Source organism: Calypte anna, chromosome 20 (assembly GCF_003957555.1).
Source record: "Calypte anna isolate BGI_N300 chromosome 20, bCalAnn1_v1.p, whole genome shotgun sequence".
In the NCBI taxonomy this organism is placed as follows: Eukaryota; Metazoa; Chordata; class Aves; order Apodiformes; family Trochilidae; genus Calypte; species Calypte anna.
In genome coordinates this window covers 12,049,091-12,068,755 of record NC_044265.1, presented here as the reverse complement: position 1 = coordinate 12,068,755, position 19,665 = coordinate 12,049,091, and the positions used below count along the sequence as shown (strand labels likewise).

The window sequence follows — 19,665 nt, the reverse complement described above, 5'->3', positions numbered from 1 at the left end:
CCACCAGTCTGGAGCATTTTAAAACCTGATATTTTGCTCTGTATTTGGAGAGCTGGGTTGCTATTACAGTGTGACATAAGCAAAGACTACTGCTTAATCCAGATATTTTAATTGCTGCCTCCTCATTCAGTGCCATCCTCCATGCCCTGTGTTTTGGTCTCTGAAGTGCCACCTAACATGCAGCAGTGGGGAAAGCAGAAGTGTCCTTTGCTACCACCAGCCCAACCTCTGGCCAAGTAATTTGGCTGAAATACCTGAAATCTTCCTTAGACTTTAGCAGCCTTTGCTTCCCTGCAAAGCTCCCCATGTTTTCTCATCTGGCATTAAACTCAGCAGCTTTAAGATCTGCCTGAGACAAGCAATGGTTGCATTTGCCATCACCAGAAACCAACCAGAAAGAGGTGGAAAAGAAAAAAAAAAAAGAGGGAGAAACCGGGGGGGGGAGGGAAAAATGGTTTTTCTTTCTTGAAATCTCCTAATCAGGCAATTTGTCCCCCAAAGGGAGGAACGTGAGCCCCTGCCAGGCAGCCCTACCCAAGCCACTTGCCCCATGGTTCATGTTGCAGAGCTGGGGAGTTGATTTCTCCTGGAGAGCCCGGCTGCAGCGTGACCACCCCCCTGCTAAAAATAACTCAGTAAATCAAATTTTAAAATCACAGCAGCTCCGATCATCTCTGCAGAGGGAGCCAATAAAGTCCTTTCCTTCTTAACCCAGAGCCACGCACAGATATTGCACATTGCCATGTGCATAACCTATTTAAAGAATTTATATGCGTCAGAAGGCAAAGGTGACTTTTCCCCCCCTCTTTCTCCCAGCCCACCACGCTGCAAGCTGATCCTAGGGAAAAGCACCTGCCTTTACAATTCCTGCAGGCAGGAATATGGTGGGTGGGCCAGCCTTGGAGCTCCCCAAGAAATCCAAGCTTTGCACTGTAACAGTGAGAACTGCAGATCACTTAACTGCCCAAGCCCATTACTCTAAGCTGCCTATAAATACACAGAGAGAGAGAGAGGGAAAGAGAGAGAATAGCTTTTTAAAAAGAGCTTTACAATTAATTTAATCGAGTTATCTCTAGGTACCTTTTCAGAAGACAATCAAGCCAAGGAACTATATGGAAACTTAAGACAGTGAAGACATGGAAGTATTAAATTCATCCTTTGGTGACTTACAGGAGGCAAAGAAAAGTAATTATTTACTGGTGATTGGGGGCAGGTGGATGTGCCATGGGTGACCAATGCTGTGCTGAGCCTGGTGGACACTCAGATTTTGGGTTAGCAGACACCAAGCTGCCTGAGCATCACCACCACACACTTAAAACATGCTCTGCTCCCCAGGAATGTTTCCTCTGCCCTGGTTCCAGGGATATGGGGAGAGCCATTTGAAAGCAGCACTGGGGGACAAGGGTGCAGAGGTGACACCAAGCATCCTCCACCAGGTGCTGTCTTCATTCCCCCCCCAACCTGCTTTGTTTTGGAGCATGCTCAGGAACACCTCTGAAACCAGCACGGATGTCCTGTAACATTTTGTTTAAATTCTCAGCAGTGAGTTATGGGTGAGGTTTTCCTTTTTAGAAAATTAGTTTTTCTCTCCTCTGGATGCCATTAATCAAAACTAATGATGTCTCTCTGGTGCTGAGGCTTTCCCAGCAGCCAATAAAGAACAGCCCATGTTATCAGCTGGAGAGACCTGCAACGCCCCAGCGTTTGGAGCCTCCCCAGGATGGGGTCTGAGGTTGTATGAGCCACCTGGGTATGGGTTGGGTGAACTACAGAGGCTTCTCTGAGATGTGCACAAAGCTTTGCTGAAGCTCTTGCTCTCTCCTGTGAGCTGTTGGTGCTCATCCCCTGAAATGGGGGGTCCAGGGCTCACCTCTGCCTGCCTGGTGCTGCCAGGATCAGAGAGCAGAGCTCTGCTCATCCTCAACAGCCAAGCAGGGCTTGGGGTGCCTGTCCCTTCCTACCTACCTGGTGCTGCATGAGCAGTCTGCTACACACCACAAAAACCACCCAACAGCACCAAATTTAGGTTTCCTGTCCAAAGTGAAGCCAGACTTTTGGAAAGTTCCTTTCTGTCCTCTCCATCCTGGGTGCCAGGATTGGTGCCACCACAGGCAGGACAAAGCTCCAAGCCCTGCCTGCCCACCAGACCTGTCCATCCCCAAGCTGGGTCAAGTCCCCACACGCTGCAGGGTGGCCCTGAAGAGCCATGGGCACACTGATAAGAAACACTTGTTAGAGGAAATTTAAAGCCAAAGTAAAAAAAAATAAACCTGGGCATCACTTTTCTCTGCCCACCATTACTTAGTGCCTCTGGTTTGCTTCTGGCCTGAGTTTCAGCTTCATTGGCAGTGATTAGAGGCAAGAGAACAGGCAAAATCCCCTCATTATCAAACCACTGCCATGGCAAGTAGGATCAGCAGTAGGCAACATAAGAGGTTCTGATCTATTGAAGACCCTTCCACTTTATCCTCACCATCCTAATAAAGATGTGTTATAGACAGTAGGGAAAAGTCAAAGAATTTATCAGCATTTATCGATATTCCTAATGAAGCAGAAGATTCAACATGCAATAGAATTAGCCTACAACCAACCCTTGCATAGGGCCCATCCTTCTGAGTCCAGAAATCTCCTGCCTGTTCCAGTCCAATACTCTTTTGAGAAATGAGCATCCCTCAAAGCCATTATCATTATAAGCTAAAAGGCCAAATGAGACAAAGTACTGTTGCTCTTCATCTGAATAAACAAATCATTTTTAGATCAAATGCATTAACAATTTATCATCCTAAAATCCAATCAAAAGGAAAAAACAACAATACAGAACATTGATTTCCTACAGCTTTATCTTAATGAAGTGCACATTCCCTTTGTAATTAGCTTGGGAAGGGTTTTTTTCCCCCTTTCCTCAAGCTAATGTGTTATTTGATTTCCATCCAGACGTTACTAAATCGGAGGAAATTTCCCCAAAATTAAGTGGCTTTTGATAATACAGGAAAATGTCTACTCTCCCAGTTTGCTATTTTTTTTCACCAAATAGACATCCTTGTACTGCAGATGATTCAACTTTACTGCACGGTGTCTTTGCAAGGATGCTTAAATCAATGCCACAGTTGCTGTATCCTGCACAATTTGCCATTTGTAAACCAGAAAATACAACCTCCCCCTTCTATCCTTTTCCTTACAGACATCAAATATTAATTTGACTTATATTATGACAGGGAAAAAGTGGACTGTGTTTTATTAGCATTTCTAAAATTATAGCTACTCAACCCAAAAAGTAGACTCCGGATGAGGCTCGGGAGTCTTCTGCTTGGATTTTATTTGACTTAATTAAAAAGCACTCAGTTCCTTTGTGCTCTGAAGTAGCTGCTGACATTGCAGTAGCCACTCAGTCTTTCAAACCCAAACTATTACCTGAACTTAATAAAGTGTCTATTTAATTTACACACCCCCATGAACTCACCTGTCTCCCGCAGACACCACGCAGCTCTTGCTAATGGCTGGAAAAAAGCAAAGCACTCGTGGCAAACTCCTTGGCAGCCTGGGAGGAATGCAGCTGCCCCGTGGCATATTTTCCATCACCTTTTCCCTGCCTTCTCTGCCATTAATGACATTATCCAATATCCAGGATCCAACGATCCACTGTGCACTTCTGGAAAAGCTTTTTGCCAGCCCACCTTGCCGGTCCTCCCCTCAATCTCTCTTTTAAATCTTCTTTAAATGATGCTGAACAGAGGACTATTGCCTTCATCCTGCTTCACTGAGGATGTTCTGAAGTGCAGTGGCTAATTTGATAGCCTGGTTTTATTTGGATGTATTGTTGAGCTACGTGGCCATACCCATGCCAGAGAATAAGGTCCCGAAACCTACAATTATCACCTTATCCCTTAGTTAGAAAGCTGACAGCGACTTTCTAAAAAATCTTGACTCTTATACAGAGTATCTGCATTAACCCAAATTTTGGACCTAGGTTTCTTGTGAAAAATTTAAAAAAAAGTCCTATTTGAAGCATTGATCTTCTCTGGCAGTGCAGAGCACTAATACCTGGATGGAGCTGCAAATGTCCTGGCTCCAGGTGGGACAGAAATGGACCCTCAAGAGCTGCTCCTGCAGAATGGGAGGCTCCAAGCAGCTCTCTGGGAGCTGAAACCAACAGTGGAAATAGCTGTGGGGTTGGATATTTTGTCTTTTTTCTTTTTTTTTTTTTTTTTTTTTCAACTCAGCCACTCAAAAGAGAACAAAGCCGTTCCCTAATACAGTTTGTGCATTTTATGGACCAAACAATTAAAAAGGTTTTAAAACATCTGCTGACTGCATAATTCCATACAGGGGAGTGTACTCAGCATTTTTAAACAGCAACTGATAGGAGATACCACTTAATAGTACAAAACACCAGCAGCCCCGTTAAAATCAATAGAAAATTAGATGCTATGAAAATGCAATATGTGTCCAATTAGTTATAATTGGAGCAAATGGCATTGTAGATAAACTCCTGGAGGAGGACATATTTGTCCAGAATGCTCCCTGCCTGCTTTCGGCAAGGTATGGGATGGCCAGAGCCTGACTCTGCTGGATCCTAGAGGGGGAATGATGATCCATCTAATTCCTGTCCCTTAACTCTTATCTAATTATGGAGTTGCTCAGAGCCTGCAGGACTGCTTTGGTGCCACGCTGTGCGTGGTGAAAAATGATCCTCTGTCACACAGGAACCTCCCTGTTGGACTTGACAAATTATGCCAGCAAACCTGTTTAAGAACTAAAAAATCCTTGGACACGGTGACAGGCAGAGAAAGATGCTGTTTGGGGACAGTTATTTATTCATCCAGTGGAGTTTAAGAATTGCAGCTCAGTCCCGTGGATATTCCCTTTTTTTTTTTTTCCCTGCCTGTCTGTTGAAGCCGTTCAATCCCCTTCTCGCTGATAATTTCTTGGGCTTCTTTCAACTCCTAAAAACTCAGCTGCACAACAAAAATGGGAACTAGGTTATGTGATTCTAACACTTTATTTTTAACATCTTTGGTGCAACATATTGGCCTCCTCTTTGTTTCATCTTATGACTATAGAAGAAGAGCAAAGATCCCACACTGCAGCAGCACAAAAGGCACATCCCCAACTGAGCATCATCCCAAGCCCTTCCTGCCTTTGCAGTGGATGGGAGCACATCACTTTTGGTACAACAAACCTTATGAATTTGGGGGCTATTTTTTTTTTTATAAACACTATAAAGCAGCAGTTATTTTAGCAAAACTATTGGCTCAGAGCTACGAAGCAATAACTTCAGGGTTCATATTTTATTCCTGTGTTAAGAAATCAAATTATTAAAGACTTCGAGCTGGACACACACACACACACAAAGAAAAAGCTCATGTTTACCCAGACCTGAAACCTTTTTTTTTTTCATTATTGGACACTATTACCTACAATGTTAAGAGAGCTGTCTCCCAAGAAAGGGGAAAAAAAGGAAGTGGCAGCTTTTATTTGTTACGCTGACTCAGCTGAACAGTGCAACAAGGAACGTTAAGACCCAATCCATAACTTTTGTGGCTGCTCAAAGGATGTGTTCTTCCTTGACACTGATAAAAGTTTAACATGTAGTCACCCAGGTTTTTAATAAGCTTGTCAACAAAAGAGCAAGGCAAATTGATGGGGACCTTCCCAGGAATAAATTCATCTTCAAATAGGCCAAATGAGCACAGAGGACAAGGGGGGGGACAGCACATGGGGGGCTTTTGCTGGTCTTTGCAAAAAAAAAAAGGCACAATAGGTTTTAGCCAGTGCATCTTATTGTCTCAAAGATAAGGTTTTAGGGCAAAGCTGGCTTCAGTTAAGGAAAGGAAGGTGGTGCAGTGCTCTCTGCATCCGAGCCCTGACATGGGTGAGGAAGGGAATGGACAAAGCCTGGCCAGAAACCCCCTCCTCACCCAGCCTGCCCCACTCTGCCACGAATCCTTGACCCTATCCCACATCAGACCTGCTCAAGAACCAACCACAGCATCACTACCTGCTTTTTAACCCCAACCCCCATTGCAGATGTTTCAGGACATCCCCGCTGGGAACTGCCTGCAGAGCCATCTCCTCCACAAGGCCAAACCATCCCCATTCCCTGATCCACGTTTTCTCTTCAGATACTCAAGGCTGAGCTTAATTCAAACAAAACACAGATCTTTCCACTGCTGTTACAGGAGCTGGATCAGGCTCCTGCACCTGCATGCACCCTCCTGTGCCCTTCATACCCAGGGAGCCCAGGATATTGCATCCATGGGGACATCACCTGAGCCCACTGTGCACTTTCTGCATAGTTAGGAGTAAAATCACTGCATGAAAGTTATTATTTTCTACCAGCCTTAATCAAATTGGTGCCTTAAATTATTAAGACTTAGGTTTGGGGTTTTTTTGTTGTTGTTGTTTTGTTTTGTTTGGGTTTTTTGTTTGTTTGTTTGTTAATTTGTTTACTCCAAGCAAACAGAAACATTAAATCAGAGCTTCCAATAATCTCACTGCCAGCAAATTAACCCACTGCATCACAGAAGGAGACACCAGCCTCTTCATCACAGGAAGATCTTCCTACACCTTCTTTCTGTTCCACCAAGCAGCTTCAGCAGCTGAAGGCCACGTCCTGCCTCTGCCACGGGGTCACTTCTGAGATTGGAATCATTCCCCCTGATGTCAGGGTGAACTTTATTCTCAATTGCTCTTAGGTCACCAGATTCCTGCCCCAGGCAGCTTTCTCCAGCTCCCCAAATGCCAGGGTTGACTTGCCTATGTAAGGGCTTTGCTGGCTCCTGTCCTTACAGCTGCTGGGTGACTTCTGTGGTCGGTGGTCACGAGCCCCACGCCTCTTGGCTGCCCAGATGCCACCTAATCCGGTCCCACCAGAAGGGCAGCTGAGAATGAGCACTATTTATAGCAGTTGTTCCCCAGTCCCCCTCTCTGGGCTCTTCAATCTACCCAGGGCTTTTTTAGCCAGAGGCCCAGGTCCCAGCCAGGGCCATATCTGGGCATGGTGAGGCCCTGTTCTGCATGGAAAGAATAAGTGGGGAAAAAACAACTCAAAATGCACCAAAAAACCACACAAACAAACAAAAAAAAACCCAAAAAAAGCAACAAACAAACAAAAAAACCCCCAACACAACAAAAACAAACAAACAAACGTGTCTGTTGAAGCTGTCAGCCACCCTGCTTCTCCCCAGCCCCAGCCTGTAGCTTCTCCCTCAAGCACCAAAATGCAACCCAAATGAAACAAAAATAAACTCCAAACAAGCAACTAACAAACAAACAAAAAAAACCCCAAACACAACAGAAACAAACAAAAAAACCCCATGTGCCTGTTGAAGATGTCAGCCACCCTGCTTCTCCCCAGCCCCAGCTTCTCCCTCGAGCACCACCAGCGACCGCTCCACCTAAAACCTTGCCCTGTTAAATTCTGCTTTCTTCCAGACATATCTGTGCCCGAAAGCCTTCCCCATCTGCACAGGGATATCCTCCTCAGCCACTGCTCCTCTGTACAAACCACTTGACCAAAATACCAACTCCTGTGAGGATGCATGTTGCTGGTTTGGAGCACCCTGGGGCGCAGTGTTTGAGCATCCCATGAGCCCATTGCCCAGCTCAGGTGTCCCTCAGGCAGCCACAGGTCCCTGCTGAGATCCAGCCCTGGCACTTCACACCCTGCATCCACTCAGAGATGATCTTTACAGCTGGACAGGAGGGCAGAAGGGGGGTACAGTCCAGCTGGGCTGTCTCCCCGAAACACGTGCCTGGCACCACTGTGCACACAAACACCTGAGCTGGGAAGTCCTTGCAAGACCAGGAGGAGCTCATCCTTGGGGAGCTGCATCAACCTGCCTTGGCCTCCTCTAGTTTGAACCTCATGCTATGAGCAACAGCTTTAGCAACACCACAGCAAGCATCAACTCTGCCTCGGAGGGAAACTGAGGCAGGGGAGATAAAGAACTCATCTGCAAGCCAACGGTGGGCTCCCATCCTTGGGGCACTGGGCTGGGAGAGCATCTCCCAGCATCACTGCCCACTTGGCTGAGGTCAAGAGCAACTTGAGGGTCAAACAGCAAACATTAGAGGTGCCATCTCCACACACTGAAACCAGCCCTGGGCTTGCAGAGGAGGGATTTGAGCTAAGGAGCGAGGATATTTCTCTTGCAAGGAGGAACACACCACCCCCTCACCCACAGTCACTGCTAAGTGCAAGATGTGGTGAAAGTCTTTAAAAATAGATATATTCCCAAGCAATTCATTCCGCTTGCAGCTGGCAGGGCAGACCTAGCATGGGAGCTCTTCCCTCCCGACTAAAAAGGCTCATTAGCAGCTCCAGGCTCGTGCAACCTTGAGTCTCTCCTCCTCTCTTCAGGGCCTTCTCTTGCTCTTGGCCTAAACCAGTCCTGGGAAGCACAAGGGAAGCCCTGCCCAGCTAGGCTGGTGTCAAAGGCAGGGAAAGATACTGCAGTGCAGTGCTGATCTCTTCTGCAATCGGACGTGCAGACTAGCCCAAGTGCTGAGTCAGCACAATTTCTTTTTTGATTGGTTGATCTGAGTAACGTACTTCCAATGTATGCTAAAGGGGCAGCAATTAATACATTTCCCCCCCTCTTTCCCCTACCTTTCCAAACCGCTTCGAACTGAGAGCACACACAGCTTTACCCCCAAACTCACTCCCTGGTCCTAAATATTCTCAGGTTGTTCTTTCGGTTTTAATTTAGGGCATTAAAAAAAATTTTTTTTTTTTTTTTTTTTTTTTTTTTTTTTGCCATCTAAGCGATGCTCACTTTGATCGACTTGTGCTGCTGCAGCTAAAATATCTGTCCTGCAGGTCAATCTAATCATGCTTAATAGCAGTTTATTCTTCAACGCAACATTTTTCACGTTGGGTCGACAGTTTTAAATGAGATTGCTGATGCACCCCTTTACTGATGCTTTTACCAGGGCCAGCACATCCCTTGAAATACTTGTGCAATAAAATGCTTTATTGCTCTTGATGAATGCACTATTAAACTTGAATTGCAAACATAGGCCTCCCCCCCACCCTTTTTTTTTTCTTTTTTTTTTGTCCGAAAGAGCGGGCTGGAATTTATGGCACCACCTGTCTTCTAATATTAAGTAATAGTAACAACTGTAATAATAGCTCATCAACAGAGCAAACACACAAAATGGGAAAAAAAGGAAAAACTCGCCAGGGAAATCCGCATGGCACAAATTCCTCCCTGTGCTCTCATGTGCATGTGCAAAATATCCATCTTCTACCTGCCCCTGGTTCCGCTCACACGCCGAGAATTCATCTGAAGAACGGCTGGGTTTTGTGAGGCATAGAAGAGAAAAATTTAACTAATTTGGTCTGCTGGATTTGTGGCTTTTAGGATTCTCAAAGCTCCTCTTTCAGCACCCGGCACCGCTCAGTCCTGGGTTTGCAGGATGGATGGGGGCACCCTGAGCATCCCCAGCTACTGCTTGGCCACGGGTCCAGCACTGATGCTCCTCACAGCTTTCCTGAGATGGGACCCAAGGCTGGGAGATGCTCACCAGTTTATAAAGAGCAAAAAAAGTGGTTTAATTTCAGCTACCAAATAGCCTGGACCTAGTGAAGGAAATCAGCCATGGGTTTAATCCCAGGAGGTGTAAAAGGGAAGAGCAGCTGCCCCCACGCTGAAACCAGTACAACCTGGTTGCTGAAGGCCTGCACCCAACATCTGCTTCCAGTGAGAGGTTGCTGTGGCTCAGGGGGGCACACACAGACACCCCATTTGGGCTTTAACATCACCCAAACCCAGGTCCCTCGGGATATGTGTCATGGCAAAGCCTCCCCTGCCACCTCCACTCCCCTGCTGCCAGACAGACGCGCTCAGAATTATGCCTTTGAAAATATTTACATAAAAAAATAAATCTGAGCACTTAGTGACTTCCTAAAGTTAGCAATTTCATGTGATTAACAAGCGTATTAATTCAGTGAGGTGGGGGAAGGAGATAAAAATTGCATTAGGAATGCAGGTATCTACTGTAAATCAGCCCACAAGCACCTTCATAATGTACAGTGGCACAGGAGGTGGGGAAAGAAAGGGAAGGAGGGAAAGTGGGAAGAAGAAAGTAAAAAGGAAAAGAGAGGAACAAAGAGTGAAAAGGAAAAAGAAAAAAATTAAAAAGAGAGAAAACAGGGGAAAATAAAAAGAAAAAATAAGAGGAAAAAGAAAAGAGAAAAGTGAAAGGAGAAAAGTGAAAAGAGAAACGTGAAAAGTGAAAAGAGAAAAAAGAGAAAAGAAAATAAGAGAAAAGGAAAAAGAAAATGGAAAAAAGAAGAAAAGAAGGAAAAAAAGAAAGAAAAGAAAGAAAAATGAAAAAAAAAATAAGAAAGAGAAAAGAAGTAGGAAAAGAAAGGAGGAAAGAGACGGAAAAGAAGAGTTGGGGCAAAGGGTCAGCAAGGAAAGGAGGGAAACTTTATAAATAAATTATAGATAACCTATAATTCTATGTTACATCCAGAATGGTGACAGTTGTCCTCATTTTTCATCCAAAGACTCAAGCTAACATGGATGATTTACAAGCGAGTGGAGCTACATCCCCTTACATCCCCTCTTGGGCACCAGCACTTTCCTGCTGGGGCTCAGCTCCTTTCCCGGCATCCCCCAGCTTCAGATTTAAACCTGACCCCAAAACAGGGCTGGACACCCACAGGACCCCCCCTCGTGGGGACCCTCCCCGTGCAGGGGGGCTGCTGGGGGTCCTGAAGCTTGGGGATGCCCCATCCCTGCATCCCCATGGGACCCAGCCCTGGCCAGCCAGGAAAGCCCTGGCCCAGCACACTCAGAGCATCCTGAAGTGCAGAGGGGATGATGTGCAAGCCAGCCAAACTCCAGCACAAACTTGGCCTTCCCAAAGGCACCAGGCAAGGAAAAAGCTCCACCTCTGCTAGGAGAGGGCTCTGCACTCCCCACACTTCCATCAGCCATGGTATTTTATTTTAAACTGAAATAAAAGCTCTTACAGGGCAGCCCCCTTTGGCATACGTCTAACAAGTGAGGACGGTGCTCAACACAACTAGAGGCAGACAAAAAAACTCCTCAAAATCCAACCTCCTCCTCTCTCCTGCTCTCTGTGGATGAAGGTTCTGTGACAGGGAGGGCTTAATGAACCCCAGAGCAGGATGCCAGAGCATCCCACCCCCAAAACCATTCCTTAGGAGCCTGCCAGCCAAACAAAGAGGGGTGTGACGACAGCAGGGGCACCACTGAATGGCAAAATATTGCTCTCAGCTGTTTGAATAGCTGGGCAGCAGCTTTCTGAGGAGTTTGGCTTTGCCTGATATTCCAGACATGGCAGAAGTGTGAGGATGTTTTGGGGCTGGAAGCTCAAAACCCTCAGATGAAACTTCCACCTAAGCAGAACATTTTACTTGTATTTAAACCCCTGTTTTCATTCATCTTGCCTCATCATTACAGCACCCTGGAAGAAGAGCCAACTATTTTACATTGGAAAAGATTAAAAAGGAAAAGTGAAAGCCAGTCAAGGCTTCCAGAGTTAAAGGAGCTGATTTTCTTCTTTTCCTTAGGGAAATAAGACCCCTGTATTCAGAGCACTCCTCTGCCTTTAGCTGTGATCGGCCAACCTGACAGCTTGTCACACCAACAAGATCTCCCTCTCCCCAGATTTAAACACAGAAAGTTTGAACGTGGGGAAGATTAAAAAAGCAGAGTTTGCACATGAATTTAAAGCAAAAACCCTGCACGGGGTTGGATCACAACTGTTGGATCTTTTTTTTCTCTCTCTCCTTCCTCCCCCCCTTCCATCTCTCTTTGTCTTTCCTAGATGTAAAGATCAACCAGCTCTGTTTGCTACCCAGCCTTGTTCTGGGGGGGAAGAAAGGGTTGATGGGGAAGCAGGAAAAAGGAGCTCTTGGCCTGCATCCCTGTTAAAACCCAGGAGTGGACGGCCAGCTTTCCTCTGGCATCGCCTTTCAAAGCCCATGCCGCAGTCAGCATATTGAATATTTAATGTCCTGATGAGCATTTCCACCTGCTGACACAGGCAAAGTGACAGAACAATACACGCGCTGGAACAAGATCACCAATTGACTCCCCAGTCAGTCTGCCAGGTCAGGCAGTTAAAAAAAAAAAAGGAAAAAAAAGAAAAAAAAAGAAAAAAACCCGAGAAAAATAAAATAATCTGTCTGGTTTTCTCCCCCCCACTTTGCCTGGAGTCACACATTGCTCCTCTGAGAAAGGTTCCCACCTGAAATACATACTTCTTTACATTCCATAGCTTGCCAGGTTCATATGGGCATATAAAGAAGTATGTTTCTCAAGCAGGTAGTTTCAATATGCGCATTTATAGGGTCACAGGAGGAAAAATTGCCCTGATTTACAATTTACATCCTAAGAGTGACTTACGGCTCAGTTTAAACCACCAGACTTTCCTCCTGCCCAGCCCATGTGCTCACACACACACACACACACAAGTCCCCCAGCTCCTCTCCTCCCTGGTAATCCCTGGCTTTGCCCTAGGCAGGTGATGGATTTTGGTCCCTGGGAAAAGGAACTGGATAATTCACAGGATACAAAGCAGCAGAGGTCGGGTGCCTGCCCTAGCAGGGGCTCTTTGTCACATAAAAAGGCAGAGAGCAAAAAGCCAACCCTGCCACTCCATCTCAAAAGTCGGGGTTTCATTCCAAATTGTAAACTTTCAGACTGGAAACCACCCGAATGCAGTTGAGTGGAAGGGATTTGCTTTGGATGCACGGAGATCTCATCTCAGACAAAGCCATGTGGGAGAAAGTTACATGTGTATTCTTTCCCCATTGCCTCCATCCTGTGATTTGGAAACAAAAAAAGCCAATTTGCTTTCAGAAAGCCAAAAATCAAATGGCCAGCTACTGATTTACAAACTGACACCAGGAAACACTGCTCCATTTGCCCGAGTACAAAAACTCATCAGCTTCAGACAAGCAATTGCTTTCATCCGTAAGCAGAGATTAAAGCATAGGAAGAAGAAAGAGTCTTACCTAGAGAATCCAATGATTTTTCCTCTGCTGGTCACTGGGACTGAGACACTACCTCGCAGATAAGCAAACCCCAAAAGATAGCACAAGCCTTTCGGGGACTTCAGGGCATTAAAAAAAAAAAAAAAAAAACAAGAAAAAAAAAAAAAACCCAAAATAAAATATAAAAAAAATTCAGAATTGCTTCTTACAAGCCATCCAGCTGAGCTCCACACCAGCTTCAGGGTTATTGGGGAGACACCTGCAGCTATGCAACATAAAAGGCAGCCAAAGGCAGGTGCTGGGAGCTGGAGCCAAAGTCTTTTTCCGAGTGCTTCCCACAGCCCCCGTGGGATGCACACCCGTGCACACCTCCTGGTGCCCCCGTGGGGCTCAGCCTCGCCTGTGGCCGCTGCCTCTGCCCCTCTCCCTCGCCTCCTGGCAGCCTCACTGAGCTTTAAATCTCCCCCAAACAATGTGGCCCGAGTGGCAGAGCTGCAAACCCCTCCTGGGCTGAATGGGAAACTATTATAGGGAGGATTTAGGGAGGGAGAGACGGCGGAGGTCACCCCGGGCACTGCCTGCACGCTCAGCACGGCCAGCGGGGAGAGCTCACCTGCACCCACCACCAAATCTCCCAGTTCCCAGGCAAATATTGAATGCCTGCCCTCCCCTTAATGAATTTTACCATTCCTCACAGCCTTCTAATAATGAACCCTTTAAAGAGGGGTTTAGTAAACTTAGAAAGTGGCAAACTAAGCACTTTGGGATATCTAATTGCATCGATGCTCGCCCCCTGATTTATTTTTTTTCTTAAAATATTGCTGCCAGGTGGGGAGCAAATATTTCCCCTCTTCCTATCAACTTTCTGAGCACCCCTGGAAAGTAAAGGCTGCGTGGAGCTGGGGTGGAAATCCACCCTGCTCAGTCCCCAAGAAGGGCTTTACACCACTCATGCCACACCAGCACACACCTCGGTCCTGGCTCTGCACAACTCCCCTCCTCATCCCCTCCATTTCTTGGCCCTTGTAACCATAATTTTTTTTGTCTCATTTCAAAGCAAATTTCAACCTTTAGTTTGGATGAAGGGGAAGAGAGATGGAGCTGTGGCACCATTGTAATGCATGACTGCAGTGAAATTAAAGCAAAGGGAGAGCTGAGGAGTGTGAGGGCAGGTCTGAGCGCTTAAGACTCCAAAAAAAAAAAAAAAAGAAAACCCAACAAAAATCCAAGTGCTGGCAGGGGGCTTTGCACAACCAAGGCACTCCATGGTACTGAATTTTCTTTAGACCGACAAGAGTGGGACAGCTCTTGGACTTCTTGGGCCATTAATCATCTGCAACTCATCCCCACTTTGCTTTCTTCAAATGCATTTGCCATAGACTGTCCTGAGCAGTTCCTGACTTCTGCAGATGAGCAGGATGGTGGCTGCCAGGGAGTAAAGAGAGCACTACACATGAGGAAAAAAAAACCAAACAAACCAACAAATGACCTTTTAAATCCTCACTAAAACTGAAGACTGTGACAGAACCCCACAGCAGCAAAGTTCATCCTGGAGAATGAAAGTGGCTTTGAGGGTCTGTGTGGAAGCTCATGCTTTCCAGGGTTGTGCCTTTTGGCAGAGGAGCAGCTCAGTGGTATGACAGTGCTTCTACTGGTGATGCCAGAGGCACCCTCAGCTTTCCAGCCTGCAGCTACCACCAAGAGCAAGTGGTGGTGGCTGAGCATCAGCCAATATCCTCGACCCACCTACACTCGCCGAGCTCCCGGCCTGGTTCTCAGCAGCAAAATGTGTGCAAGGAAATTGTGGCTGCTCTGGGGAGAAAAATGGATGGGGAGCTGGGTAGTGAAGAGGCCAAGGGAAGAAAGAGCCTGAGGTATTGCCTGGCAGCAGATGGGGAGGGTGGTGGGAGGACTGGGAAGCAAGGTGCTGTATCTACATCTCCGCTCTGCCTCGGGCTCGAGGTGCTGTTGAGGTCCAGGCTGACAGCTGCCTGGCACAGCAAAGTCAGGCTGGGAGCTGTGCAGTGCAAAACTTTAGGGACTTTGGGAGACAGACAGTATTTAGAGGTGGGTATTGGAGAACGGAGAGGCCAGCGAGGCCGAGGCAGAGGCGTGTGCTGGCCCCAGCACAGCCCATGGCAGAGGGGCTGGGCGGGGGGCTCAGTCCTTGGGAGGCACAGACACAGCCATCTGCTCAAGAGACACCCAACGATTAAACCAACAGCAGAAACCACAGATTTGTGTCTATACAATTACCCACGACTGCTGAGCACACACTCTCTGGCACAGACATGTACATGTATCCGTACTCTAAACACATCCTGGAGGTGGGCTGTGTTTGGGTGATATGTTACACCTGCTTAGAGACAGCATTTTTATACCTATGGACAAAGATGTGTAAAATACACATATGCCTGCTACAAGCCATACCTAAACCTGTGTTCCTGTGAGTATATACCACAGCACCCACCTCCCAGTCCTGCTGTCTGTATAATTAATTATGTGACCAAGTCTCACCACTCTCACATCAAATCCAATGCCCATCCTCAACTCTGAGCTGCAGAAGCAATACCAGTCGAGTCATGCCTGAAATGTAACCTCAATTCCAAACCTTTGCAGAGAAAACCTAACTTCTCCTCCTCGGATTCCCCTTCTGATCGCCCCCACCAACCACTCGCCTGTAATTAACGCTCATTTGTCGGCATTTGAAGAGTTAATCACCGCGGCACTGAGATCATTGCAACTTAGGCTAAGTTTAACTACATTTCACCCTTTTGCTCTGGCTGGTATAAGCTCGTAGCACCAGTTGGTTGCAAATAAATAAATAAAGCCCCAATCCCCCAGGTGTCATTAGCCAGCCTGTGTCTGAATTAGGCATTTAAAGGCCGGTTTAACCTTGCAGAACGGTTGTATGTCAAAGTTCTAACATTTCAGTTCGGATTATTCTAGTGCACTGCTTGCTCTGCAGTTTGTTAGGGTTTGGTTTTTGTTTTGTTTTTTTTTTTTTCTTTTAAATGCGGAGTGTGCCACAGCAGAAAAAAAAAAAAAAAAAAGGGGGGGAGGGGGGTGGGGGGGGGAGAGAAGGTCTCCGGTCTCCTAACCCATGCACCGATGAAACACACGCCCAGCACATCCCCGCACAGCCAGACACACGCGGCGCATACACACACACACACACATCCATTTGCCGGCTGCAAAAGCCCAGATTTCAGTCCCCGGGTAAGTTGGATACACACTCAGTCCTACATTGGCCAGAAAAAGTATTTCAACCCAAGCTGAGCCGGTAGCGGTTAAAGGCAAGGCAGGGAGCAGAAGAGAGGGGGAGAAAAAAAAAAAAAAAAAAAAAAAAAAAAAAAGACATACCAGTTAGGAGGTTCTGTTGCAGCAGAGGACTCACCAGAGCACTAGCTGAAAGCTGAATCAGCTTTCGAGAGTTAGGGATGCATAGAGGAGGGTCATGGAATCACAAGGTAATAATGCGCTTCATGCTGCAGCCGTCAGCCTTCTCCTTATAGCCAATCTCTAATGCAGGAAGGGAAAAAGAGAGCAGGCCCAGGAACGGGATTAGTCCTCACTTGGAGGAAAAAAAAAAAAAATTTAAAAAAAAAAAAAAATTCATCAGGCAAACCCTCCCCTCCCCATCCACCCTTCCCTCACCCCTCCACCCAGCACCGCTACAACTCCATCCCCGCTGCTGCAGCGCGGCTCGGTGCGGGGAGAGGAGGAGGAGGAGGAAGAGGAGGAGAAGAAGAAGGAGGGAGGGGGGGAGAGAAGCGGGCGGGCGGCAGCGCGGTACAGCGAGGGGCTGAGCGGTATAGCGAGGCGGGGGGAACCAGGGCGGGAGGGAGGGTTGGAGGGGGGGGGGAAACAAGCGCGCTCGGCCAAGCAGGAGTTAAGGAGCAGCAAACCTTGCCCGCCCGGATTGCAGCACACCTTGATGCGAAAGGGCTGCGCCTGCACAAGTGCCTGCGCACCCCCACAACCCCCCCTTCTTCATCCTCCTCCTCCTCACTCCCCCCCACCCGGGGGTCAGCCCGGGTTGGGGGTCAGGATGATGGAAAAGAGGGGAGGGGGGGGATGCACACGCACCCCCCGGGGAGGGGAGGGGGCTGGCAGGGGGGAAGAGGAGGGAGGGAGCGCTGGTCAGAAAGCGAGTCCACCTTTCCAGTGCTTATATACCCAGCGAAGCATCCCAAACACGCACCGCCGGCCCGCCGGCCCCGGCTCCAGCTCTTCCCTCCCTGACCATATTTAGTCAACCACGGCAAAAAATAGCCTGTCAGCTGGAGCTGCCGGCAGGGCTTGGAGTTCAATTGCTCCTCGCAGCCCATTGACTACTGGTCCTGCAGGGTCCTGACTCGGCCTTTTTTTTTTTTTTCTTCTTTTTTTTTTTTTCCCCCCTCCTCCCTCTCCGCTATTTTTAGTAAGGCCAAATAAAGCCGGAGCTCATCTTACTACTCTCGGTTGGCCCGAGGTTTCACGGGGCCCTGGCTATGTTTGGTAAGCTGGGAGACACGCAGTGGAGACCTTGTCAATGTTGGAAGACCTTTGGCTCCCTCCTGTATTTATTTGTTTCCTCTCCTTTGCTTTCCTTTGTATTTCTTCCCCCCTGGTACAAAGCTATCCAGGTGAGAAAGTGGCAAAGAAGCTCCAGGGATCCTGATTTTCACTTTAAAGAGGGGAAAAAACAGGGTTCAAAGACCTCATGCTGGGGCCAAATCTCTCACCCTGGGGTCCTGGCACCTTTTTGTCTGGCTGGGTCTGTCCTTGTGTCTCCAAAGGTTCTGAAGGCTTGGCAGATGTTGGCTACATGGGAAGCACTGGGGAGCTCCCTCACCAGCTGGGGAAATCCCCCCTGCCATGGTGCCTTAATGCAAGCCACCAACACAGTGGCATCTCCTGGGCTTTGAGGCCATGGTAGCTTCTCAGCCTCCAAAGCTTCCCACAGGGGTACACCAGGTAAAGGTAATTTTAGCAGCATGAGCACTGGCCTTGTCTTGCACCTGGTGCAGGCAAACATCTCTAGAAACTCAAGGTAGACCCAGCTTTAAAATAAAGATGTCCAGGACAGCATAATCCTAAGGTGGTGACGTTGAGAGAGGAGGTAAACTATGTCAGGTGTGGCATTGGCTGCAATCAGCCAACCTCTCCTGCTTGATTGCAACACACCCCAAACTTCCTGAATCCAGTGTCTCCCCTGTGCACTGCCCACACCAGGTCCCCACCCCACTCAAGGCTCACCCAGAAGGACCATTGCACCTCCTCACACTCCAAGGGCCACCTCCACGAGCAGGCTTTGGGGCATCAGGGCTGGAGGGACTGGTATCTGCCAACACATCCCTGGGGGGTGGTGCCTGGATGTGAAGCAGGGGTGGGAAGTTTGTGTGAACCCCAATGAGGTGCCCAACACCATCTGCTCCCATCTGCAACCCAGAAAGATGGAGAGGAATGTGATGGGGTCACCCACCCCTGGGCACTGCTGAGCAGAGACCTGGCAGCGCTGACCCCAACAGATGCCACCACTTGGGACATCCACGTGAAACCGTCAAGCAACACTCGTCCCAACAAGTCATCTAAGGATGGGAAATGCATGCAGGAACCACCCCCATAGGACCACGAGGTGGGAAGGGCTCCCAGGAAGTCCTGGTGGTGCTTCCCCATGTCCTGATGTCTCCGAGGGTGAGGGTGATCACCCTGCTCTGAGGGTGATGCCAGAAATAGCCCCTACAGCTGCCGTGCCTGCTCTCTGTCCTGCTCTGCTTTGGCTCCTCATCTCAGTCAATGGCTCTCCTCAGCCCACCCTGGGAACTTGGATTTCCCTCTGCCCTCTGGTCCCAAGGACAGGCTGCTCCACACTGTCACAATTCAGATGGCTCAAGACGGGAGGTGTGGCAGCAAACCCATAAAGTCTGGTGTCCTTGAGGTGCCACCATCTCTGTGGGGGCCACACCATAAAGCAGCCCTCAGGTAGGTCTGTCTGAACCCAGGAACCAAGCCTGCCACCCCTAATTGGACAGGCAGTGAGGAGACAGCCTGTAGGATTGCTTCTCTTCCCTCCCATTCCTCTGTCCCAACACGGTCCTTGTGACCATTGATGTCACCTTTGCACCCTCAGCTCAATCCAGGGATTTCCTGCACAGGTATAAATCACACCCATTGTGGGGTTTTTCTCCTCTTTTCCACCATGGCAGAGATGTCCAGGTCACTCCCTCCAAGGCATCAGACAGGACTTAAAACCCTTTCCCAGCCCATGCCCTTTCAATAACTGAAGCCATGGAATCCCTTTTCCACCCTGCTTCACCCCAGGACCCCCCAAAAATTCACCTGGGAATACCCTTACCCAAAATACCAGCCAGCACAGGGGGAGTTTGTTGCTTGTTACCCTCTTGGGAACACCTTGGGGGTTTTGAGAACTTGAGTGTCAAAAGCAACGGGTTCTCACGTTATTTTCAGCCCCAAACTGAAATCACAAAGTCCCCGGGAGCTGTGGGTCCCTGTGCCCCAGGGGGACCCCGCATTGGCACTGGGGAAGCTGCTCGGAGCCTCTCACTGTCACAGGCACAGTCGAGCCCTTCTTTGGATTGAGTGAGCTGTTCTCACATCCCTGACAGGTTCCCCAGGGTTGAGAATCCATCCCGACACCAGGATATGTTGGGAACAGGAGCAAACTATAAACGGAGTTGAACCAA

At 48.0% G+C, this 19,665-nt stretch overlaps 1 long non-coding RNA gene across 5 annotated transcripts in view; it reads right to left on the bottom strand.

Annotated features, from left to right (window-relative positions):
- The window catches only part of LOC115599424, a 29,125-nt gene extending 12,034 nt beyond the window's left edge, over window positions 1-17,091 (bottom strand). For 2 of the 5 annotated variants that reach the window (XR_003988413.1, XR_003988409.1), the window contains exons 1-3: window positions 16,885-17,091; window positions 16,340-16,498; window positions 12,998-13,095 (exon numbers count right to left, since the gene is read on the bottom strand). This is a non-coding gene — a long non-coding RNA (uncharacterized LOC115599424). The remainder of the gene's footprint in view (window positions 1-12,997; window positions 13,096-16,339; window positions 16,499-16,884) is intronic. The other 3 variants (XR_003988410.1, XR_003988412.1, XR_003988411.1) reach the window with 3 other exon arrangements.
- Window positions 17,092-19,665: the final 2,574 nt, after the last annotated feature.